The following is a 26,061-nucleotide window of genomic DNA, read 5'->3' as shown; positions in this document are numbered from 1 at the left end:
TGTGTGTGTGTGTGTGTGTGTGTGTGTGTGTGTGTGTGTGTGTGTGTACACATACACAAAATCGACTGTTACTCGGCCATATAAAAGAATGAAATAATGCCATTTGCAGCAACATGGATGGACCTAGAGATTGTCATACTAAGTGAAGTTAAGTCAGACAGAGAAAGACAAATACCATATACTATCACTTATATGTCGAATCTAAAACAATAATATAGATCAGCTTATTTACAAAACAGAAAAAGACTCACAGACATAGGAAAAAAACTTATATTTATCAAAGGGGAAAAGGGAGGGGGAGGGACATGCTACTCTATGTATAATAAACAACAAGGATTTACTGTAGAGCACAGGGAACCATACCTAATATCTTATAATAACCTATAATGGAAAAGAATCTGAAGCTGTATACCTGAAAATAACACAATATTGTTAATCAACTATAGTTAAATTTTAAAAAAATGTTTTAAAAGCATAATTTCCTCATAGGCAATGTTGCCTGTGAACAAAGGCAGTTTTACTTTTTCTAAAAAAAAACTAAAAGGAGGAGGAGGGGGTAAAGGAAGGGAACGAACCTCCAGAACAAAGATGGGCGGAGGGGTGTTGGGGATCCAGTTGGGATGGGTTGAGGAAGAGGAGCTACGCACAGGTCCCTGAGACCTCAGGCTGGGGCTCTGAGGCTTCAGAGAGCAGACCAGGCTTTGGCCTTGATGACGCAGGGCCTAGGAGCAAGGCTGGTGAAATGGGACCCAGCCGTGGACCATTCTGTGGGGAAACTGGTGGACTCACCTAGGGGTGACTCATGGGGATGGCTGAGATGGTCACCTGTCATGGGAGGAACATGAAAAGGGCCAAGGTTTAGCAACTAAACATGAGTATGAAGTGACTAAAATGAGGGCATGGGAGAGAGAGCAGAAAAAGCAAGGAACAGGCCTGATGGGGAACAAACAATGCATTTACGGAAAAGGGGCCCAAGTGTTATATGGGCACCCTGGACCTCTGAAGCCAGTTAATCATTCCTGAAATTCCTGATCCTGGTGGCCCTCTCCAGAGGAAGATAAGACCTATCCTCATCTGTAAGAGTAATAATCTCCTTTGCTGGTCATTTTATTTGCTGTGATACCGTGCCCTAAGCCTTTGCCCTCCATTAAATTGCAGCATTAAAATTATGTAAGATTTTAGGGTGCTTCCGTTCATACAAGGACAAGTCAAAAGCCACGGTTGCTGTATTTACATAACACAGATACATTTCAAAAGAAAATATAAGCCATACTCCTGCATTTTGCAAAAGCAATCCCATTGAAACATAAAGATGTTTACACAGTCTTTATCACGCTGAAGATGTTTTCATTTTGTTTGGTCCATGTCCCAAACTGTATTTTGTTTTAGACTTCTGCTCATTTTCTTTTGTTTGTGAAGGGCTATGTCAGGCCGAGTCTCCATTTCCTCAAACACTCTGGCTCCAAATGAATTATTGATTAGAGAAAAAGTAATGCTATCATCTAGATGCCTTGCTTTCTTCCATGGCTGCAGCTGTGTGCTCACCACCAGCTCTCCCTAACCTTTGTCTGAAAAGCAAATATCAAGTTAAAAGAAGGAGGGAACATAACGTGGAATGGTGGGCTTGGAAGGCAAATGGTGAAGGTATAGAGCTGATGGCATCCTATCAAGGCGGTGATGCAAGGGGAATTGGCCGTGGCAGTCAGAAAGATCCTCTAGCAACACAGGCTTCCATGGGTGACGGTTGGTAAAGGACTGACAGCATCAGAGGTTTGGGTTGGTGGAAGTCCAGAAGGGCTAGAAGAGGAATCAAAAGCACAGCCCTTGATTGTAAACTTGACTGTGGCTCTGAGCCTAAATAGAAAATCATGCTAAGAGTTTGGGAGAGTCTGTGTGAGATATAGTAGGAAAAAAAGTAATATATGTTTACAAGTAGATAAACTTGATTAAGACTGAGATGCTCTTAGACTGAGTCACACACCAGGGCAAAGATGACTAGAATTGACCATGGGAAGAAACAGAAGTAGCCAGGAAGAAACCTGAGGCTGAGGATTTTTTTCCTTGTGTAGGGCAAGCATAACCTAGGAAACAGACATTTTGCAATAAAAGGGCAGTCCAGAGATGAAATATTCACAAATCCTGAAACTATTCCAACAACCCTAAGGGGCGCTCATCAGCATGGTACTTCCTACCTAAGAGGATCAGGCAGCAGTTTTCCATATGAGATGGGGCATGGGGAAGGGAAGAGAAAGACAGCAGCCACTGGGGATCTGTGCGAGGTGTCATCTGAGTCATTTTGATCCTTGAAGCAAAGTGGCTACATTTCCCAATGATAAAGGAGAAAACAGTTTGGATGCTTCCTTTCCAAAGATCAGGGGAAGCATTTCTCCCCAGTGAGGATTCAGGCCAACACAAGTGATATATCAAGTATCAGTGATGTCGAAGACTCAAATCCCAGCAATGATCTCCAGGATCCTACAGCCAAAGACGTCTGTGGTCCAGAACCATCAGAAAAAGCAGCATAAGAAGCTGTGAAGCTTCTAAAGTCCACTGTGGTGTGGAAAGAGGGCCAGGTAGGAAGGCCAAGTTAGGAAGATGAAGGTGGGAGGTGGACTCCAATGTGGTCCTGTAGAATAATCCTAGACAGAATTAGCTTCATATCTTTCTAAGACCTCTTCAGCTTCCAAAACACTTCTGTAGGCATTATCCCACTTAATTTCTGGAATCAGAGGGCCATCTTCAAATTTAGGCTCCACCAGTTCTTAGCCATGGTGATCTTAGGCCAGTCACCTCTATGAGCTAAAATATCCTTATCAGTTAAACGGGGATAATAAAACTATTGACTTCCAAGCATTAATGTAAGGATTAAGTGAGATGATTTATGCCAAGCCTTTCACATGGTGCCTGAAAAAAATAGTAAGCACTCAACATGTTTGACCTACTTTTTAAAATTATCCACAAACCTCACGCTAACCCTGTGAGGTGCCCAGGACAGGTATTACCATCCTCACGTTACAGGTGAGGAAACCAAAGCTCAGAAAATGACTTGCCTAACACTGCAATTGTGTAGCCCCTCAAAGAAAAAGAATAGGAAGCTTTCTGCACAATCAAAAATAAGAGCACTGGAGACAGTGGCATCCTGGCATTGTGTATCCATGGGCTTGCTTCCCATGGCATCTGGGGATGGGTCAGAGGAGCAAATGAGTTTCAGATTTTTAAAGCAAAGGAAAATGTGACAGAAAATCTTCCAGCATTTTCTTTGCATCTCAGACGCAGGACCATTCTGATTCCCATTCAGAAAGGTTTAAGTTTTAAGATCAGGAGGATCTCAGGAGACTGTCCGGTCCAAAACGGGAGGGAAGGATGGTGCCCATGGGAGGAAGATGTGCCACCATGGAAGCCTGGATGCCCTTGATCACACACGTGGTGCTGGTGAAGACCTCCTCTCATGAGCCAGCAGGGCCAAGTGCATGTGGCTGAGCTTTGAAGTTCATACCGAAAAACACTGACTTTCTGGAATCCCCATGGACTGACTCATTGTGGAGAGAGCTGAGGACTTACTCCTCAAAGCAACCAAAACTTTAAAAAATATATTTCTATCACCCTTGTAACGAAAATCTGTTAATGGATCACAGCTATCTGGGCTTTCTAAGCAGGGTACATTGAGTATAGCTCAACATCTCCTTGACAACTTAAGGACATCACCGTGAATATCCATTATTATCCCAGCTTGTATACAGTCATCCTCTTGGGATATTTTGAAGCATAGTATAAAGGGGTTTCCACCAAACTAAATAGTTCCAGATTATTGGGATTTCTCGGTGCATCTCTGTGCTTCTTTTAATATTATTTTTGCCTTGTCTCTTACCATGAGCACTTTTTCCTTTGCCTGCCTTTATCTGTCTCCTGTTTTCTCCAAACCCCTTTAACTTGCCTTTTCTCATCTACTAAAGACAGCCATGCTCTGTAAAATAGGTTGTAAAATAAGTACAAATAACACTTTTAAAGGGTAAATTTTATGATATGTGAATTATATCTCAATAAAGCTATTTTTAAAGTGAACTGCAGACTATAAAATCTTACGAAAGGTGAGATATCACATCACTCTTTATATTGATAATAAACTATTTCACTCTTTTATTTAAAAATAAAAAAGCACAAATAGGCTCTGAGTGAGGACTCAGAATTTTTTCCACAAGTAATAAGCCTGAGAGTTAAGGTACGGTTCTTGAAACATCTATTTTTGTTTAGTTGACTTTCTGGCATAGTTCTTAATCCTATAAATAAAGTTAATTTTAGTGAGATGTAGTATGACTCTAGATTTTTCTTATCAAAGCCTCCTCCCTTTTCTTTTGTTCATTCATTTGGCATTTTTAGTAGGATGGCCTACTATGTGCTAGGCCCTAGAAATGAAGAGGAATCTCTAAGTGACTTAGATCTTCCTTGCATGGATTTTAGGTGTAAACCTCTAGGAAGTATGAGCTTTGATGCTTCTTTGATTTGCATTCCCATAATATCTCTATGACTCCTAAATCCAATCATACCCCAAGGAGGCATCATAACCAACCCACTGGGAGGCCAGCCCACTGCTGGAAAGCTGGTCCAGAGTGGGGATCCTTGATCAGAGGAGAATGCTGAGAAGTGAACTAGAGCTACTTTCACTTGTTGCATTCTCTAGTATTTTTCCATGGAGCACCTAGAACTGTGTCACTCAAAGTATTTCTCAGACCAGCAGCATCAGCATTACCTGGTAGCTTGTAAGAAATACAGAATCTTAGACTATACCCAAGACCTATTAAATTAGAATCAGCCTTTTAAAAAGATGCTCAAGTGATTCATTTAAAGTGCCGAAACACCTGGCGCTTTACCCACTGCAGTAACCACATCTTTCAGAGCCCTGGATGAACAATGCCAAACATGAGAGGCCACCACTTGACACAGGGGCACATCCCATTGTCCAGCAGGCAAAGATGCTCTCGATGATGCCAAGCAGATGTTCAGCATATTTGTTGAGCAGTCAGAGACCACTGCTGTTCTCTTCACCATGCCTGTCAGGTTCAATAACTCTTCTCCAATGACTCATCTCTTCATACACATGTGTTGTAATTTTCTTTAAAGACCAGCTTGTCAGCAGCATTCAAAGCTGGGTGCTTTTCCTTTGTTGCAAAACTTCATCCATATTCCTGGAAACACCCCCCAGCTCAAATTCAACTATAGTCTTCCTGACACCACTTCACTCATCCACTCATTCACTTGAAAAGTACTTACTGAGCAGACTATGTGTCAGGCACTGCCAGCATCTTCTGCATTTTCCATTCAGTGACCACCATGTAAACCACTTGGTTTCCACATTTTACATAAGACTGGAAATATATTTTTAAAGTGTGAAATATGGCTTCTATCCTTAATTAACTAGTACTATAATTGAGTAGGAAAGATGTATAATTTTGAAATTTATGGAGAACAAATTTTCAAAAACACAAAAGGATGCTATGTGCCGTACTGGAACCAGCACTGAATGTGCCTCAGTCAGGAGACCTGCAACCAGGTTCTGGTTCTTCCATTAACCTACTTCAGATTCTCTGACAAGCTTTTTTGCCCCTCTAATCTTCAGTTTTCTCAACTACTGAAAAAAGGTGTTGGACCATCCGATCTAAAAAAAATTCCTCCTTGTCTCCAATACCCAAATGCCCAAGGATGGACTCTAAACTACATACATAAACTCAGAGTGAATTCAAGGTAAGAAAGCATGGGATCAATGGGAGACTGTACGTTATCATTATTAAGAGTTCTGGCTTTGATATCAGACAAATCTAAGTTCAAATCCTTGATGTGGTATAAGCTTAGCACACTTGAGGCCTTTGACAAGTCACTCCATCTTTTTGATCCTCAGTTTTCTCATTCGTAAAATGAGGATAATCATAGGATTATCGTGAGGATTAAATGGATTAATTCATGTAAAGCCCTCAGCACAGTGCCTGATGTAAAGGATGTGCTAATAGATGGTAATGATAGTGTTGATGGTGATGATCGTTGTATTTTCAGGGTCTTTTGAAGCACATGTCCTTTCCAGTAAGGATAAACTTCAACACTAGGTTGGGGGAACTGACAGGATATGGGATAAACTACAAGGAAACCGACCAGCTGGCAGCAGAGAAGCTAAAGGAAAGAACGATAAGAGGTAGGGAAGATGGGAATGCAGGTAAGCTGATGGACAACTTTGTTGACCAGAATGGATGGGGAAGGGAGGACTCGGTTTGATAGAAAGAGCTGGATGTGATGGAACGGTGCTTGAGTACAGTGGCTCTGGCACCTCTGTGCAGTCAAGGAGTTAAGAGACTGAAGGAAGGGAGACCAGCCAGGTGCCTACTGGGTAGTGACTCTTGGGTAGAAGGCTGAGAGCTGGAAAATAGGGCAATAAGTCAAGAAGGAGAAGCAATCCTCTAGAGGTAGCCAAGTGTCTCTTCAAAGATCCTCCCCAAGAAATTCCTCTTTGTCTTACACACACACATGTTTAGCGTTTCTTCCCACCCCAATTGAAACTAGAGGAAACACAGGACCGTGCCCATGTGTGTGAAGGTATGTGAGAAGCTGAGATCACATCCTGTCTGAGTTCTGAGTCAGAGAATCCCATAAGAGGATACCGAGAGTTGCTAAGCAGGCCATGCCACCTTCAGCCTGGCTGTAGTCAGAGATCTGGTTGAATAAGAATAGGGCCCAAGCCCTCCAGGCATGGCAGAGCCTCTGCAGCACCATGTGGTTACTATTACTGAGACTAAACAGTGAGCTGAGTGCTTGTATAGGCTGTGTCCATCCTCAGTCTCCTTCAGAGTCTGTACCCCAGGGCTGTCCAGGAAGAACAGAGAATGCCCAACAGAGCCATGGGAGGCAACTACTGTTCCCTAGAGACACCCCAGAGGTGGAATTAGGAAATAACTTGGCCTAATTAAAGACCAAATTGACCAGAAATTTGCCCCTGGGGCTATCACTTGTTATCCCTTGGCATGCTTCCTTTGGACTTGGTGCATACTGGGATATATGCTCTTCTCCACAGCTTCCTGGATGGCAAACACTGCCCTGGCTGTGTCAAGAAACTGTCATGGCATAAACAGAGATGTGCCTGGAGAGGTGGGACAACAGAGGGAGGACAATTAACATTCCCCCCTGACACATGACCCACACTTCACACTGGGGTCAAGCCTGACTTCATCTCCCACAGCCCAGTTATCTTCTGCCAGAAAAAAAAAAAAAAAAAAAGATGTGATGGGAGATGGGAGCCAGCTCTCAAAGGAGCACATATGGCTATGTCCCCAAGACCATAACCAGGTGGAGAATTTACTGTAAAGAACAGAATGGTTCCTTTGAAGTCATCACAGGAAGAGCCTCCTCAATCCCTTTCTTTCTTGGCCTTAACTCACGTATTCAGCGGCAATTACTGAGCGCTGGCTGTATCAGCCATAGTCCTAGATGCTTTTATGGATTCCACAAAGTCCCTGATCATCTACGCAGTAGGTGCTGCATAGGGGGAAAGAGAAGACTTCCCCGAGGCAATGGCATTTGAGTGGGATCATGGGTGATGAGCAGTGTGTCCCATCCAGAAGAGGAGTCCAAGGCGGGGGCGGGGGGGGGGGGACGGCCATTTGAAAGGCCTAATCGGTGACAGCCTGTTGCTTTGGTGGCAGGGGAGGGAGGTGCCCTCTGCTGCTCGTACAACCCAGCAACTATGGTGTTCTAGTGAGTGGAGCTCCATCCTTCCAAATCTCAGCTCAGTCTCCCCTTCTCCCATCCTAATGTTCCTGAAGGTACCTCCCACAGTCGAAAGCAGCTGGTTATCCTTGAAGTGAGGATCTCTTTGTTCTTAAATGGCTTTCCTTCTCTGTTCTGTTTTGGTCCGACCCCTCCCTAGATCACAGCCCTAACACTAGCACTAATAGCACTAAAACTTCAGCACTAACAGCAGCAGGAACTGAGACCTTATTTTCCAGATGGAAACTTGGGATCAATGGTCCAACTCAGTAATACGCACAATGGTGTGGTCAGAGCCTAGGGGTCCACAGTGATGCCCACGAAGCTGCCTCAGGAAGCATGATAAAGTCCGCAGGGCCGTTTTTCTTCCAGAGCAGCTCTATTCCTATCCATCTTTTGAATTGTGCCTCCATGTAGGAATCTTCAAAAGGAGGAAGGGGCTGATGTATCCCCTCCTCTACTGCATATGGGTTGAGTGCACAGTGCCTAGTGGTAGCACATTCTGTCCTTGGAACTATAGATCCAAAAATGGGTAAGACTCAGATCTTGCCCTCAAAATGCACTTAAACAAAAAGACAAACAATAAACTTTTACAGTCTTCCGGTAAGGCAGCTACATAAAAACAAGAGTACTTAGAACACAGACCATAAGCCAGACTATGTAAATTCTAAGATGTGTGATCATGGACAAATTACCGAACTCTCCGTGCCTCTGTTTTCCCGTCTATAAAATAGGCCCAATAATTGTACTTCCCTTGTTGGGCAGTTATATGAATTTATTAAGTGAATATATCTAAGGCACTAGAATGTCTTAGGAAAGAGCGTGACATGTATAAGCATCATGTAATGTTTTAAAAAGAACAATAATGAGGTGAGTGCCCTCATATGCCAAGTGCTGAAGAGGGAGGGGGGCATGCTCAGAAGAAGGAATAATTGATTCCGTCCGGGGAGTCAGTTAAGACTAAAAAAAGGTGATATTGGTTCTTGCTCTTGAAGTTTGCCGGGCAGAAGAGCAATGGAAGGGTTCTCTGGGTTTGGGAAACAACACTGGCAAAGTTCTTACAAGGTATGTTTTCTGATTTGAGATTGATTCCCAGTAAAAGTCTTAGAAAGCTATCAACATTGAATGAGGCTGGGCAGAACATTTCACAAACTATCTTGCAGCAAAGTGTACAGAATTACCAGACAGTGGGACAGTGATAGGCTGGTAAATGTTTAACCTACTGGGAAGTGAGGGAGGCCTGACCTGTAGCATTTGCTCATTTCTGTGATATAAATACTCCCAACATAGTTGATTTCAAGCTACCAGTGTTGTCAACAGACTCATAAAATTCCTGAAGATTTAACACTCGGCTTTCAGGAGCCAGTGCGAGCAGGCTCCAGCACACCACGGCATCAGAAGCACTCTGAGAAATACAGGGCTTGGGTTCCCCTTACTGGGTGCCACAGAAAAGTGGAGAGGACAGCTCTGACATTCTGCTCAGAGCACAGCTACGGCAAAAGTCGCTTGAGGTGGCCAAGCCCTCCTACTCACTAACCTTCGTGACTACTGAATCTGGCATGAGTTTTATTTGCCAGAAACAGAATCTACCTGGCTCATTTAATCAGGAGGAAGATACTTTGAATTTTATTTTTTTAAAGGCTCACAGAAGACCTGGGGTGTTAGAAAAGCCGATCAAGGTTAGGCATCCAATAGCATTGCCCAAGACCAGGATGAGAAAATCCAAGCACTGAAAGGCAGGAACTCTGCTCAATCCCTGTTGTAGGACCCTTCCACCAGCCCCGAAGCCACTTCTGCATCAGGAATTGCATGTTAAGACCCCCTAGGAAGCTGTTGCTTCTGCTGCTGCTTCCACAGAATGCCAGACACCACTGCAGCAAAAAGGAAAGAACCGCACTCAGACCAAGTCCATTTGTTCTGTGTTCCCTCCCCTCCAAACGAATGACTCTACTGGGAGCTTGGGATCGGCGGGACGTGGGTCCCACTCCGCATGCTAGCAGCACTGGAGTCTGGGTATGAATTCTGCAGCTACTGGGGTAAGAAGATTCCTAACAGGAGCACTTCCCCAAGTCAGAGAGACAGCACAAATTTGGAGGGCAAGCGTCCTCCTTGAATTCCACTGAGATTATTTTCAAGTTCTTTTCTGTCTTGTACAGAAAGGTTTCCCCTGAAGCCATGTTACCCTTAACTTCTTTCTACAAAGAAAAAGGTCACCTGCTAGGGGAGAAATGTTACACATTATGACTACGTTCTTTCAGACAATAGAGAATTAGGTGCATCCCACTGTGTGTTTCTACATAATCACACACACAAAAAATATCACAAATTCTAGCACTGTGTAAATATAGCCACACTTTGGAATCAGACAGACCTGGTTACCTAGCCTCTCTAGGCCTCAGTTTTGTCATCTGTTGAATGAGGATGATAATAATAATACCCTACCCCTTTGGTTGTGGTGAGGATTCAGTGAAATCTGCTATGTTAAGAAACCCATATCACAGTGGAGCTCAAAACCTGGTAAAACTTTTTGTAAAGGGCATTATGGCCTAGTGGAAAGGGTATGAATATTGGTGTCAGACAGACCAAGTGATGGATATGACTTAAGCCCCCATTTTCTCGTCTATAAAATAAAGAGAATAATAACTCCTGTCTTACAGGGCTGTTGTGAAGATTAAAAATAATGTGCCATGTCTAGCACAAGACGTAGCTTGTAATAACTGCTCAATTAATGATAGCCATTATCAATATTATTACTATTATTTACGTCATTATATGACACAGCCTAAGTGAGAACATCAGCTATTCCCAACGTGACTGGCCTCTCAGAAACTAGTGGGTATCTTGACTGAGAATTTAAGAAATGGCAAAGAGTTCTATATATACTTTTTAATCATCATTTGTGTCATGCACTCTGGTTTATAAAGCATATTCACTATTTCATCTGCACCCCATGCCAGTCTTATGAGTCAAGCAGAACAACCCTATGAGATAAGTATTATTACACTACTTTGCCTCAATGTCAGACGAGTCTGCCTCAGAGAGGTTAAGTCACTTGTCTAAGTCACACAGAAAATTTGTGATAAAGCCAAGGCCAAAATGGAGGTCTTCTGGGTTTCTGTGGAGTGTTCTTTCCACCACTTTATGCTGGAAACAAACTTCATCGGTTTGCTCTTCCATTTATTCAACAAACTTTTATTTATTATCTTTTGTATATCAGTCGCTATGCTAAATAGGTTCTGTTGATCCAAAGATGAATAAAAGAAAGTACTTCCCCTCTAAGACAATTTAAGAAAATACCCCCCACAAACACCCAGGGAATTTAACAGAAAATACTTCTACCAATTATATGACTCTCAATGTTTTTAAAAATTGTATTTGCAAATAAGATGATCAAATTTTAAATGGGACAACTGCTCTCACTTGAGCTATAGCATATAAAATTAATATAATAACATTAAAAAGTAATATTAAAATCATTAAAGTGAGTTTTTTCAAAGAATTACTTTTCAACTGCTAAAATTTGTTTCATTTGTTTTAAGTTGACTTTATTGCTAATAAGACCAGCCAATGTGCCAAAAGGAATCTAAATAAGATGCCAATACATACTGTTCACAACACAGATTCAGAATTAAAAACTCTTGGCCTTTTTTGGGTCCAGGTCTCCTTAGACAGTTTTCCCTCCAGCTTTGCTTTGACCCCAGCCACTGTGAGAAGAGGATATAAAACACTGTGGGTTCCAGAATGTTCTGTGCCCGGAAGATCTCCATTCAGAATTTTTGGCCAAATGTCCCATTAATTCCCCTTTGACTAAGGCACTTTGGGGTCAGATGAACTTGGGGTCTATGAAGATTACAGAAAAGGGACTGGGTCCAGAGTTCACACCAAGGCTACATATTTTTGAAATTTGGGGTGAAGCCAGACTCTGCTGTAGGGATTTAGGAGGGAGTTAGCTCAGGGAAACCTTTCCCTAATGAAAGAATTTTGCAGTTAATATTGTTGTTCTTCTTTTTTTTTTTTTTTTAACCAATAATAATAGTGCCTGCCACTTAATGAGGGACAAGTATGGGTGAGCACTTTACATATACTGTTTCTTTTTTAAATTTTATTTATTATTATTAGTTATTTTTTTATTGTAGTATAGCTGATCTACAATATTGTGCTAGTTTCAGGTGTACAGCAAAGTGATTCAGTTATATATATATATACATTCCTTTTTCCAGTTCTTTTCCATTATAGGTTATTACAAGATATCGAACATAGTTCCCCATGCCATACGGCAATCCTTGTTGTCTATACACATACTCTTTCTAATCCTTATAAATAATAATGTTGCAAGGTATTATAATTTCTATTTTACAGATGAAAAAATTGAGGCTCAGGAGGGAAGTAATTTTTCCAAGATCACATAATAAGAGGCAGAAGATGACATTTAAAACCAACATCTATATTATTCCACTTTTCTCTGTGTCTCTGCTACCTCATCTGACATCTTCCCCACAAAACAGCAAGACTAGTCCTCAAATATATATGGCTATACAGGAAATGTCAACTGCTGGTCTAAACATATTTACTAAACATCACCTAAACGCCCAGCTCTATATTAGGCGCTCAGGAGTTGTGAAGAATTCTTGTTTTGGCATATTTCTTGACTTAGGAAAAATCTGCCTCTGTATCCTTTTCCCGCATTTTCCTATGATCTATTTTTCTAGCCACTAGACATAATACAAAAAAATTAGAATCTTCTATGGCTTGGGAGAGCTAAATGAAAGACTTTGCTCAGTCAAAAATCATAATGATATCAATAGTCCATTTGAATCTCATGGATCTCAAACAACATAATTTGTGTCACAGTGACAATTTTTAAAAAGTGTCTCATTGAGAAAATTAAACCACTGCATTTGTATTATATTTTTAAACAATTACCAAACCTTCCCCTACTTTATTTAACATTGCAAAGTTTGCTGTTGAACTTCCTGTGAAAAGTACCCTGAGACACTTTGCCAGAACTGGCTGTAGATTCGTACTATCATGAGCAGGGCAGCTGAATTGCGCTGTTTGGTGACCCTTAAGAAGAGGGAGAGGGAGAGCGGGGGACAATATGGGGGTAGGGGCAAGGAACAGTATTTCGAAAAAGCACATTCAATATTATAATACAATGTTCTATTTAGAAAATAAAATACATTGCTGTCACAATACAAACTTTGAAAGTAAAGCTTCACAATAACTTCTTTGCTAGCAGTGCATGAGCGTGAAAAAGTTGGCCTAAGAAATGCTACTCCATATATATATATGATTAGGAACTCATCAGCTTACCCCTCAGTCTTAATTCCAGAGCCAAGTTCTCAAATCCATGCAAAGACTTGTTCCATTTGCAAAACTCTAAGTTGTCATTTCAGTGACTGGATTTCAGACACTTGTTTGGTTTTGTTGGTTTCATTTTTATCTTCCTCACTTAAAGGAGAAATAAACCAAAGCTTTCTTCTCCCTAAATGGCTTGAGAGGGAGAAAAATATGAATAAATTATGTTCTAATGGATTACTGAAGATTCCTACACATCCACCTGGATTCCACCCAACTTTTGAAGCAAAAAGCATAGGGCATTCCCACTTCATAAAGCAAGAATGTCTGGTTACTCTACTTCTGATTTCATGTAATTGAAAATAGGTCCTAGCCACCAACTACTCTGGATCAGGGTTCATGTGCTTTCCTCCCTGCCACTCTAGCTCCATCACTGAGGAAGAGTTTCAAATGGCCAACTCACCATCTTGTAAAGATTCCTATTCACCAGCTCTGTTAGAGTAGAGCCTCAGGGAACTTAGCATACTTCCTAGTTTACAACTAGTTTGTTCGACTACTGGCAAAAATCAATAAAGTACTAAAAGGAAGGAAGGAAGGGCAACAAGGACATGTTTGACAAGGTGTGTAAATCCACTTTTCTGATGGCAAAGGACAATGAACAGGATTCATAGCAGCAAAAGGATAGTGACCAAAAGTTAAGACAGGACATATCAAGGTAGCTGAAGAGCATGAGATCCAGGCCTTTTATTTAGGAGGAGAAACAATATTTGACATTTTCACCAGTATTAATTTGTTAGATAAGCAATTTCAATATATCATAATACTTATGATTCCCTTTGGCAGTGTCCTGATAATATTTTAATATATCAAGACCTCTAAGGGGTGCTGGTTAGGGTCATTAAGGTGGAAGGTGAGGGTATAATGGAACCAAACTTGTATAGACCACTCAGGGTCCAAACAGGAAGCAGAAAGCAATTCCTCATGCCACAAGGAAAATGGCTTCTGGGAGATGGATGGCCCAATGATACCTGTGTAATTTTAAGCATGGCTCTTTTTTTATGTGTTTTATATATTATGAATCCATCTAAGACTTAATTTGAAAAAAATATCTCCACTGCTGAAAAGGAATAAAGTTAAAAAATACTAGATGAGGGCTTCCCTGGTGGTGCAGTGGTTGACAGTCCGCCTGCCGACGCAGGGGACACAGGTTCGTGCCCCTGTCTGGGAAGATCCCACATGCCGCGGAGCAGCTGGGCCCGTGAGCCATGGCCGCTGAGCCTGCGCGTCCGGAGCCTGTGCTCCGCAGCGGGAGGGGCCTCAACAGTGAGAGGCCCGCGTACAGCAAAAAAAAAAATACTAGATGAACACCATTACAACAGAACAATCTTCTTCTTGAGAACAATTTTTAAAACTGGATAGAACATTAAAACAAAACGTTCCATTAAAAGTATTAAAGAACAGGGAGGCCTTCAAGATGGCGGAGGAGTAAGATGTGGAGATCACCTTCCTCCCCACAAATACATCAGAAATACATCTACATGTGGAACAACTCCTACAGAACACCTACTGAACGCTGGCAGAAGACCTCAGACCTCCCAAAAGGCAAGAAACCCCCCACGTACCTGGGTACGGAAAAAGAGAAAAGAATAAACACAGACAAAAGGATAGGGACGAGACCTGCACCAGCGGAAGGGAGGCGTGAAGGAGGAAAGGTTCCCACACACTGGAAGCCCCTTCGCGGGCGGAGACTGCGGGTGGCGGAGAGGGAAAGCTTAGGAGCTGCGGAGGAGAGCACAGCAACAGGGTACGGAGAGCAAAGCCAAGAGATTCCCGCACAGAGGATCAGGGCCGACCGGCACTCATCAGCCCCAGAGGCTTGTCTGCTCACCTGCCGGGGCGGGCGGGGGCTGGGAGCTGAGGCTCGGGCTTCGGTCGGAGCTCCGGGAGAGGACTGGGGTTGGCGGCGTGAACACAGCCTGCAGGGGGTTAGTGCACCACGACTAGCCAGGAGGGAGTCCAGGGAAAAGTCTGGAGCTGCCGAAGAGGTAAGAGACTTTTTCTTGCCTCTTTGTTTCCTGGTGCGCGAGGAGAGGGGATTAAGGGCGCCGCTTAAAGGAGCTCCAGAGACGGGCGCGAGCCGCGGCTATCAGCAAGGACCCCAGAGACGGGCATGAGACGCTAAGGCGGCTGCTGCCGTCGCCTGTGCAGCCCGCCACTGCCAAGGTCCCGGGATCCAGGGACAACTTCCCCGGGAGAACGCATGGCGCGCCTCAGGCTGGTGCAACGTCACGCCGGCCTCTGCCGCCGTAGGCCCGCCCCGCCCTCCGTGCCCCTCCCTCCCCCCGGGCTGAGTGAGCCAGAGCTCTCGAATCAGCGGCTCCTTTAAGCCCGTCCTGTCTGAGCGAAGAACAGACGCCCTCAGGCGACCTACCCGTAGAGGCAGGTCCAAATCCAAAGCTGAGCCCTGGGAGCTGTGCGAACAAAGAAGAGAAAGGGAAATTTCTCCCAGCAGCCTCAGGAGCAGCGGATTAAGTCTCTGCAATCAACTTGATGTATCCTGCATCTCTGGAATACCTGAATAGACAACCAATCATCCCAAAATTGAGGCAGTGGACTATGGGATCAACTGTAGACTTGGGGTTTGCTGTATGCAATTGACTGGTTTCTGGGTTTATGTTTAGCTTAGTTTAGTAATTAGAGTTTATTATCACTGGTAGATTTGTTTATTGATTTGGTTGCTCTCTTCCTTTTTAAAAATTTTTTTTATACATAGATTTTTTTTTTCCTTTTTCTCTTTTTGTGAGTGTGTATGTGTATGCTTCTTTGTGTGATTTTGTCTGTATAGCTTTGCTTTCACCATGTGTCCTAGGGTTCTGTCTGTCCATTTTTTGTTTTTTTACTATAGTTTTTAGCACTTATTATAATTGGTGGATTTGTTTTTTGGTTTGGTTGCTCTCTTCTTTCGTTTTTCTTTTTATTACTTTTTTTATTTTTAATAAGTTTTTTATTTAATAACTTTATTTCTTTTTATTTTTTTTCTCTTTCTTTCTATCTTCTTTCCTTCTTCTTTCTTTCCTTCTTTTTCTTTCTTTCTTTCTTTTTATCTCCCTTTTCTTCTCAGCCATGTGGCTGCCAGGGTCTTGGTGCTCCAGCAGGATGTCAGGCCTGTGCCTGAGGTGGGAGAGCCAAGTTCAGGACATTGGTCCACCAGAAACCTCCCGGATCCACATAATATCAAACAGTGAAAGCTCTCCCAGAGATCTCCATCTCAACGCTAAGACCCAGCTCCACTCAACAACCAGCAAGCTACACTGCTGGACACCCTATGTCAAACAATTACAAGACAGGAACACAACCCCACCCATTAGCAGAGAGGCTGCCTAAAATCATAATAAGGTCACAGACACACGAAAACACACCACCAGATGCAGTCCTGCCTACCAGAAAGACAAGATCCAGCCTCATCCACCAGAACACAGGCACTAGTCCCCTCAACCAGGAAGCCTACACAACACACTGAACCAACCTTAGCCACTGGGGGCAGACAGCAAAAACAATGGGAACTACAAACCTGCAGCCTGCAAAAAGGAGACCCCAAACACAGTAAGTTAAGCAAAATGGGAAGACAGAGAAATATGCAGCAGGTGAAGGAGCAAGGTAAAAACTCACCAGACCAAACAAATGAAGAGGAAATAGGCAGTCTAGCTGAAAAAGAGTTCAGAGTAATGATAGTAAAGATGATCCAAAATCTTGGAAATAGAATGGAGAAAATACAAGAAACATTTAACAAGCACCTAGAAGAACTAAAAAGCAAACAAACAATGATGAACAACACAATAAATGAAATTAAAAATTCTCTAGAAGGAATCAGTAGCAGAATAACTGAGGCAGAAGAATGGATAAGTGACTTGGAAGATAAAATAGTGGAAATAACTACTGCAGAGCAGAATAAAGAAAAAAGAATGAAAAGAATTGAGGACAGTCTCAGAGACATCTGGGACAACATTAAATGCAACAACATTCGAATTATAGGGGTTCCAGAAGAAGAAGAGAAAAAGAAAGGGACTGAGAAAATATTTGAAGAGATTATAGTTGAAAACTTCCCTAATATGGGAAAGGAAATATTCAATCAAGTCCAGGAAGCACAGAGAGTCCCAACAGGATAAATCCACGGAGAAACACGCTGAGACACATATTAATCAAACTATCAAAAATTAAATACAATGAAAAAATATTAAAAGCAGCAAGGGAAAAGCAGCAAATAAAATACAAGGGAATCCCCTTAAGGTTAACAGCTGATCTTTCAGCAGAAACTCTGCAAGCCAGAAGGGAGTGGCAGGACATATTTAAAGTGATGAAAGGGAAAAACCTACAACCAAGATTACTCTACCCAGCAAGGATCTCATTCGAATTTGACGGAGAAATTAAAAGCTTTACAGACAAACAAAAGCTAAGAGAATTGAGCACCACCAAACCAGCTCTAGAACAAATGCTAAAGGAACTTCTCTAGGCAGGAAACACAAGAGAAGGAAAAGATCTACAATAACAAACCCAAAACAATTAAGAAAATGGGAATAGGAACATACATATCGATAATTACCTTAAATGTAAATGGATTAAATGCTCCCACCAAAAGACACAGACTGGCTGAATGGATACAAACACGAGACCCATATATATGCTGTCTACAAGAAACCCACTGCAGACCTAGGGACACATACAGACTGAAAGTGAGGGGATGGAAAAGGATATTCCATGCAAATGGAAATCAAAAGAAAGCTGGAGTAGCAATTCTCATATCAGACAAAATAGACTTTAAAATAAAGACTATTACAAGAGACAAAGAAGGACACTACATAATGATCAAGGGATCAATCCAAGAAGAAGATAGAGCAATTGTAAATATTTATGCACCCAACATAGGAGCACCTCAACACATAAGGCAAATGCTAACAGCCATAAAAGGGGAAATCGAAAAACAAACAAACAAAACAACTAATACTAAACTTTCTTTGGGTTATTTGTATGGAAATATGTTAATATAAATGTTTCAGACATTACATGAAATTTCTAAAAATCTTATAAGTATAATAAGTCATAATTCTAATTATTACTTTAAAATGTATATCTCAGAAATAACTAAATTTCCTTGTCAATTGCATTATTATGAACTTTCATCAAATCTTTAACCATGGTCATTTTTAAGTCTTTTGTCATTTACAGAAAGTTCTGGGTGTACTCTGATGCTTTTGCAAATATGTTCCTATAAAAGGGTTTCGTCTTCAAGGAATTCATGGAAAAGACTCTGACAAGTACAGGTTTCTGGTAACTGACTATACTGCTGAACTGAATGAATAGGCATTTTCAGAACTCTAATGGAGAACTGATGAATTCATAAAAGTGCTAACAAAAGATCAAGATGAAAAAAAATTACATGGACTGAGTGAAATGAAGAGGATGATTATAATTTTTGTGACTTTCTGTTTGAATAAAAAAAAAGGGGGGGAAATCAACAGTAACACAATCATAGTAGGGGACTTTAACACCCCACTTTCACCAATGGACAGATCATCCAAAATGAAAATAAATAAGGAAACACAAGCTTTAAATCATACATTACTCAAGCCGGACTTAACTGATATTTATAGGACATTCTATCCAAAAACAACAGAATACACTTTCTTCTCAAGTGCTCGTGGAACATTCTCCAGGGTAGATCATATCTGGGGTCACAAATCAAGTCTTGGTAAATTTAAGAAAATTGAAATTTTATCACGTATCTTTTCCGACCACAATGCTATGAGACTAGATATCAATTACAGGAAAAAAATCTGTGAAAAATACAAACACATGGAGGCTAAACAATACTTAATAACCAAGAGATCACTGAAGAAATCAAAGAAGAAATCAAAAAATACCTAGAAAGAAATGACAGTGAAACCACTACGACCCAAAACCTATGGGATACAGCAAAAGCAGTTCCAAGAGGGAAGTTTATAGCAATACAATCCTACCTCAAGAAACATGAAACATCTCAGATAAACAACATAACATTACACCTAAAGCAATTGGAGAAAGAAGAAGAAAAACCCCAAAGTTAGCAGAAGGAAAGAAATCATAAATATCAGATCAGAAATAAATGAAAAAAAAATGAAGGAAAAGATAACAAAGATCAATAAAACTAAAAGCTGGCTCTTTGAGAAGATAAACAAAATTGACAAACCATTAGCCAGACTCATCAAGAAAAAAAAAGGGATAAGACTCAAATCAATAGAATTAGAAATGAAAAAAGAAGTAACAACTGACACTGCAGAAATACAAAGGATCATGAGAGATCACTGCAAGCAACTATATGCCACTAAAAGGGACAACCTGGAAGAAATGGACAAATTCTTAGGAAAGCACAACCTTCCAAGACTGAACCAGGAAGAAATAGAAAATATATAGAGACCAATCACAAGCACTGAAATTGAAATTGTGATTAAAAATCTTCCAACAGGGCTTCCCTGGTGGCACAGTGGTTGAGAGTCCACCTGCCGCTGCAGGGGGCGCAGGTTCGTGCCCCAGTCTGGGAGGATCCCATGTGCCGTGGAGCGGCTGGGCCCGTGAGCCATGGCCACTGGGCCTGCACGTCCAGAGCCTGTGCTCCGTGGAGGGAGAGGCCACAGCAGTGAGAGGCCCGCATACCTCAAAAAAAAAAACAAAAAATCTTCCAACCAACAAAAGCTCAGGACCAGATGGCTTCACAGGCAAATTCTATCAAACATTTAGAGAAGAACTAACCCCTATCCTTCTCAAACTCTTCCAAAATATAGCAGAGGGAGGAACACTCCCAACTCATTCTACGAGGCCACCATCACCCTGATACCAAAACCAGACAAAGATGTCACAAAGAGAGAAAACTGCAGGCTAATATCACTGATGAACATAGATGCAAAAATCCTCAACAAAATACTAGCAAACAGAATCCAACAGCACATTAAAAGGATCATATACCATGATCAAGTGGGGTTTATCCCAGGAAGGCAAGGATTCTTCAGTATACACAAATCAATCAATGTGATACACCATATTAACAAATTGAAGGAGAAAAACCATATGATCATCTCAATAGATTCAGAAAAAGCTTTCAACAAAATTGAACACGCATTTATGATAAAAACCCTCCAGAAAGCAGGCATAGAGGGAACTTACCTCAACATAATAAAGGCCATATATGACAAACCCACAGCCAACATCATTCTCAATGGTGAAAAAATGAAACCATTTCCTCTAAGATCAGGAACAAGACAAGGCTGTCCGCTCTCACCACTATTATTCAACACAGTTTTGGAAGTTTTAGCCACAGCAATCAGAGAAAAAATAAAAATAAAGGGAATCCAAATCAGAAAAGAAGAAGTAAAGTTGTCACTGTTTGCAGATGACATGATACTATACATAGAGGATCCTAAAGACTCTAGACTCAGAAAACTACTAGAGCTAATCAATGAATTTGGTAAAGTAGCAGGATACAAAATTAATACACAGAAATCTCTTGCATTCCTATCACTAATGATGAAAAATCTGAAGGAGAAATTAAGGAAACATTCCCATTTACCATTGCAACAAAAAGAATAAAATACTTAGGAATAAACCTACCTAAGGAGAGAAAAGACCTGTACGCAGAAAACTATGAGACGCTGATTAAAGAAATTAAAGATGATACAAACAGATGGAGAAATATACCATGTTCTTGGATTGGAAGAATCAACATTGTGAAAATGACTATACTACTGAAAGCAATCTACAGATTCAATGCAATCTCTATCAAACTACCAATGGCATTTTTCACAGAACTAGAACAAAAAATTCTGCAATATGTATGGAAACACAAAAGAACCTGAATAGCCAAAGCAATATGAGAAAGAAAAATGGAGCTGGAGGAATCAGGCTCCGAGACTTCAGACTATAATACAAAGCTACAGTAATCAAGAGAGTATGGTACTGGCACAAAAACAGAAATATAGATCAATGAAACAGGATAGAAAGCCCAGAGATAAACCCACACACATACGGTCACCTTATTTTTGATAAAGGAGGCAAGAATATACAATGGAGAAAAAGTCTCTTCAATAAGTGGTGCTGGGAAAACTGGACAGCTACATGTAAAAGAATGAAATTAGAACACTCCCTAACACCATACAAAAAAATAAACTCAAAATGGATCAAAGACCTAAATGTAAGGCCAGACACTATAAAACTCTTAGAGGAAAACATAGGCAGAACACTCTATGACATAAATCACAGCACGATCCTTTTAGACCCATCTCCTAGAGAAATGGAAATACAAGCAAAAATAAACAAATGGGACCTAATGAAACTTAAAAGCTTTTGCACAGCAAAGGAAACTGTAAACAAGATGAAAAGACAACCCACAGAATGGGAGAAAATATTTCCAAATGAAGCAACTGACAAAGGATTAATCTCCAAAATTTACAAGCAGCTCATGCAGCTCAATATCAAAAAAACAAACAACCCAATCGAAAAATGGGCAGAAGACCTAAATAGACATTTCTCCAAAGAAGACATACAGATTGCCAACAAACACATGAAAGGATGCTCAACGTCACTAATCATTAGAGAAATGCAAGTCAAAACTACAATGAGGTATCACCTCACGCCAGTCAGAATGGCCATCATCAAAAAATCTACAAACAATAAATGCTGGAGAGGGTGTGGAGAAAAGGGAACCCTCTTGCACTGTTGGTGGGAATGTAAATTGATACAGCCACTGTGGAGAACAGTATGGAGGTTCCTTAAAAAACTAAAAATAGAACTACCATTTTACGCAGCAATCCCACTACTGGGCATATACCCTGAGAAAACCGTAATTCAAAAAGAGTCATGTACTACAATGTTCATTGCAGCTCTATTTACAATAGCCAGGACATGGAAGTAACCTAAGTGTCCATAGACAGAAGCATGGATAAAGAAGATGTGGCACATATATACAATGGACTATTACTCAGCCATAAAAAAGAAACAAAATTGAGTTATTTATGGTGAGGTGGATGGACCTAGAGACTGTCATACAGAGTGAAATAAGTCAGAAAGTGAAAAATAAATACCGTATGCTACCACATATATATGGAATCTAAAAAAGGAAGAAAAAATGGTTCTGAAGAACCTAGGGCAGGACAGGAATAAAGACGCAGACGTAGAGAATGGACTTGAGGACACGGAGAGGGGGAAAGGGTAAACTGGGACGAAGTGAGAGAGCGGCATGGACTTACATATACTAACAAATGTAAAATAGCTAGTGGGAAGCAGCCGCATAGCACAAGGAGATCAGCTCGGTGCTTTGTGACCACCTAGAGTCGTGGGATAGGGAGGGTGGGAGGGAGACGCAAGACGGAGGAGATATGGGGATACATGTATATGTATAGCTGATTCACTTTGTTATAAAGCAGAAACTAACACACCATTGTAAAGCAATTATACTCCAATAAAGATGTTAAAAAAAAAAAAGAGAAGTATTAAAGAACAAACAAAAAAAGTAACAAATTCCTAGGACAACAGCTGGGATAAGGCAGAATCCAAAGAGATAAGCCCAACATTCAAAGTTGCTTAATCCTAAGGCATTTGCCAAATGTAAAGTAAAAGCTGTAAATCCATCCTGGAGTTGTGGTGGATTTGTGGGTGAGATAGTTAGAAGTCAAAGTGCAGAGACTTCCTTGCACACTGTCAGTGGGAATGTAAATTCATGCAGCCGCTATGGAAAACCGTATAGGGGTTTCTCAAAAAATTAAAACTAGAACTGCCATATGATCCAGTAATTCCTCTGCTGGATATACATCCGAAGTAAATGAAATCACTATCTCGTTGAGATACTTGCCCTCCCATGTTCACTGAGGCATTATTCACGATAGCCACAATATGGAAACAACTTATGATATCATTCTGAACATAGAAAACCTAAAAGAAACTGCATTTAAATTGTAAGAATTAATAATAGAATACAAAATCAATATGCAAAAATCATTTGTATTATTACAGTCCACCAATAAAAACTAGAACACAAAATTTCTGAAAGATACCATTTATAACAGCATCAAAAACATCAATTTCCTAAGAATAAATCTGGTAAAAATGCGTGAGACTACTATGGGGAAAACTAGGAATCTTTACTGAGAGAGTCATTAAAGAAGAGATGGTCCATGTTCATGAATGGGAGAACTTATTAAAAAACGTCAGTTCCCACATTGCTCTAAAAGTCATTGTTATTCCAATAAAAATCTCAACAAGCTATTTTTATGGTTTTAACTAGCTGATTCTAAAATTTATATGGAAATGCAAAGGAAAAAGAAGAGCAAAAACACTCTTAAAGAAGAAAAACAAGGTGAGAGAATTAGCTCTACCGGTTACGAAGCCATAATTTAAAGACAGTGTAGTAACCTCATATACTATAGTAACTAAGAGAGGGTAGTATTGGCCCAAGGATACATAAATAAAACTACAAAACAGTAGAATTCAGAAATAGACACATGCATATATAGATCTAATGTATGAGAGGTGGCACTGAAGACTAGTGGGAAAAGGATGGTCTTTCAATAAATTGTAATGGGACAACTGGGTATTTGTGGAGAAAATTGCCAATGGACCCCTAACTCACACTGTATGTAAATGTCAACTCCAGGAGGATTATAGAGCTGAATGTGCAAGACAAAACTGTAAAGCTTTCAGAAGAAAATAAAAACGATCTTTGCGACCTTGGGGTAGAGAACGATTTCTTCGACAAGATGTGAAAAGCAGTACCCATATTGGGTATTAAACAAGTAATTACATAAATATATACAAAGTGTGTGTGTGTGTGCATACACACACACACACACACTTAGAGCAGTGTTTGGCACTTGGTAAGCACTCAGTAAAAGTAGCCGCCGTAATAATAACTTTCATTATTGTTATTATTAGGCTGTGATTCTTTCCTCCTATGATATCAGATACAAAAATCCCAAGAAAGTGTATCAGAAATTACACAGTGATTACCAGTTAATTCAGCATCTTGTGAGCTTCTGATGACCATGAATATCTTGGTTAAGTCAGGTGTCCCCAACCCCCTGCCACACATTTTCTAAAATGGCAGGTGCCCACTTTGCCCACAACTGAACCATTTAAACTGCCACATCTCAAAGGCAGGCAGGCAACCCAAAGATAACATTCAAGCACCTTTCCCCACCATAGTTTATCTTATTCTAAATTATATAAAAAGGCTCTGGGAAGCAACCTAATCAAGAACAATTTAAATTTTGCAAATGGACAAAGAATTTCCAGTGTAATCCTCTAGATCTCATTATAATAACCATGGATGGGGACACAGTTACAGCCCAGACTGTACACACACTTTCAAAATATCCTCATCTGGGAGTTAGACTAGATGACCACCAACATCCCTTCTGATCCTAGAGTGTTAGAATTCCATTGGCTAATAATACATTTAAAATGTAGGAAGTCAAATTGAAAACCATCAGCAAAGATCCAGTTACAGTGTGTACTCAAAATTTTGTAGTGAGTGTCAAGGCTGGAACTCTCTATTTCATGAGCCACTTTCTTTGCCTTGATCTGAGGGCTTTCCTCTGATTAATTTTCTTCTTAACACTGGCTTGGACCCACTTTCCTGAGGGGGTTTGATTCTTAATTTCCAATTTGCTCTAATAAGCCGCTCTCCTGCCTCTCCAAACTCGTTGAACCAAATCTGTGCCTCCTCTTCTACAGAAATTACATTGCTGTTTGGTTTTTGAGTCCCCAGTTTTTTCAGATTGCAATTACAAGCTACCCTGGACCTTCTCCATTTTAATTCCAGCCTCCGTTTAAAGAAAGAAAGAAGGGTGATATTTAATCCTTCCAATGAACATATTGCAAGAGCAATCACTTCATGGCTTCAGTCTGTGTGGGGCTAGGGGAATACTAAGGGGCCACATTACATCATACGGTGGCTAAAAAGGAACACTGGGAGCCGTGTCACTAGGGACAGTCCCTGCAAAACCAGAATGTCTAGTCACTTTGACCTACAGCAAAAAGTATCGAATAACTAGGACAAGTGCTAGTGCAAACAGCTGATCAAGTCATTAAACCCTAACGCGGCCACTGGGTACTCGGGGCCACGTTCAAACCAGCCAATTAAAGAAGCGATCTGGGACAAGAGAGGAGTTGAGCTCTTTCCTTTTCCTTTTTAGTTTTTCTTTTTCTTTTTCTTTTTTCTCAGAAGAACCTGAGAACATGGGTGATGAAAGGGACAGCAATCTGGCCAATTGGGGGAATTCCCGACTTAGAAACTCAGCAGAATCTTTTCTCCCTAGGTAAGGTGAAACCACTCCTTTGCCTCTTGAGCCACTGCTGCAGGAAACCAGACGCATGGCAACCTCCGGGGGGAGGGCCTCCTTCCTGCCAGTGTGTTTATGGTTTGCATAAAGAACATGATAGCACTTTAATGGGCAAAAGAAAATCCCTGGTCAGCAACCAGGCGGCCTCCTGGCCTTCTATCAGAACAGTTGTGCCACAGAGCAGCTGACAAGTAAGAGCTCACCCAGCTGGTCCGGTGAAATTATCAGGTAGATCAAGATGGCGATCAAGAAAAATAATAGAAGAGTCACTGACTTTTCATTCATTATATTAATTATAAAATTATATTAAAAATGTCATTTTATAATATATGTTTATATAAACAAATGGTCTTCAACATCTTTTTAAATAACATATATTTTTCAATGTTTAGTTTCTATTTTGCTTGAGGTATTTTGTACATATGTGCCTTGTGATTGCTGCTGCTTTAAAAGATACAGTACTCTTTAGGGGGATGAATCTGTTTTGTTTTGTTTTTTAATGAAATAAACCTATATTCCTGATAAAAAGAAAAAAAAGGAAAAGAATACAATAGCTATTATTTTTGCTGCTTTGACTCTGCAGCCGTTCCTATACTAAGTACCATATTAGCTTATACAATAGTCCCAGTAACCCTAGAAAGAGTTTCTATGAGTA

The 26,061-nt window shown here is 40.7% G+C and overlaps 1 long non-coding RNA gene across 1 annotated transcript in view; it reads right to left on the bottom strand.

The window, feature by feature from the left end:
- LOC113623164 (uncharacterized) overlaps nucleotides 1–26,061 on the bottom strand; it is a 205,338-nt gene that overhangs the window by 130,403 nt on the left and 48,874 nt on the right. Inside the window, exon 2 of the long non-coding RNA XR_003433804.1 lies at nucleotides 13,060–13,239. This is a non-coding gene — a long non-coding RNA (uncharacterized LOC113623164). The remainder of the gene's footprint in view (nucleotides 1–13,059; nucleotides 13,240–26,061) is intronic.

This window comes from Aethalodelphis obliquidens, unplaced genomic scaffold (genome assembly GCF_003676395.1).
Source record: "Aethalodelphis obliquidens isolate GAN/ISIS:26980383/991018 unplaced genomic scaffold, ASM367639v1 scaffold11, whole genome shotgun sequence".
Lineage (NCBI taxonomy): Eukaryota > Metazoa > Chordata > Mammalia > Artiodactyla > Delphinidae > Aethalodelphis > Aethalodelphis obliquidens.
This window is presented reverse-complemented; position numbering and strand designations above follow the sequence as displayed.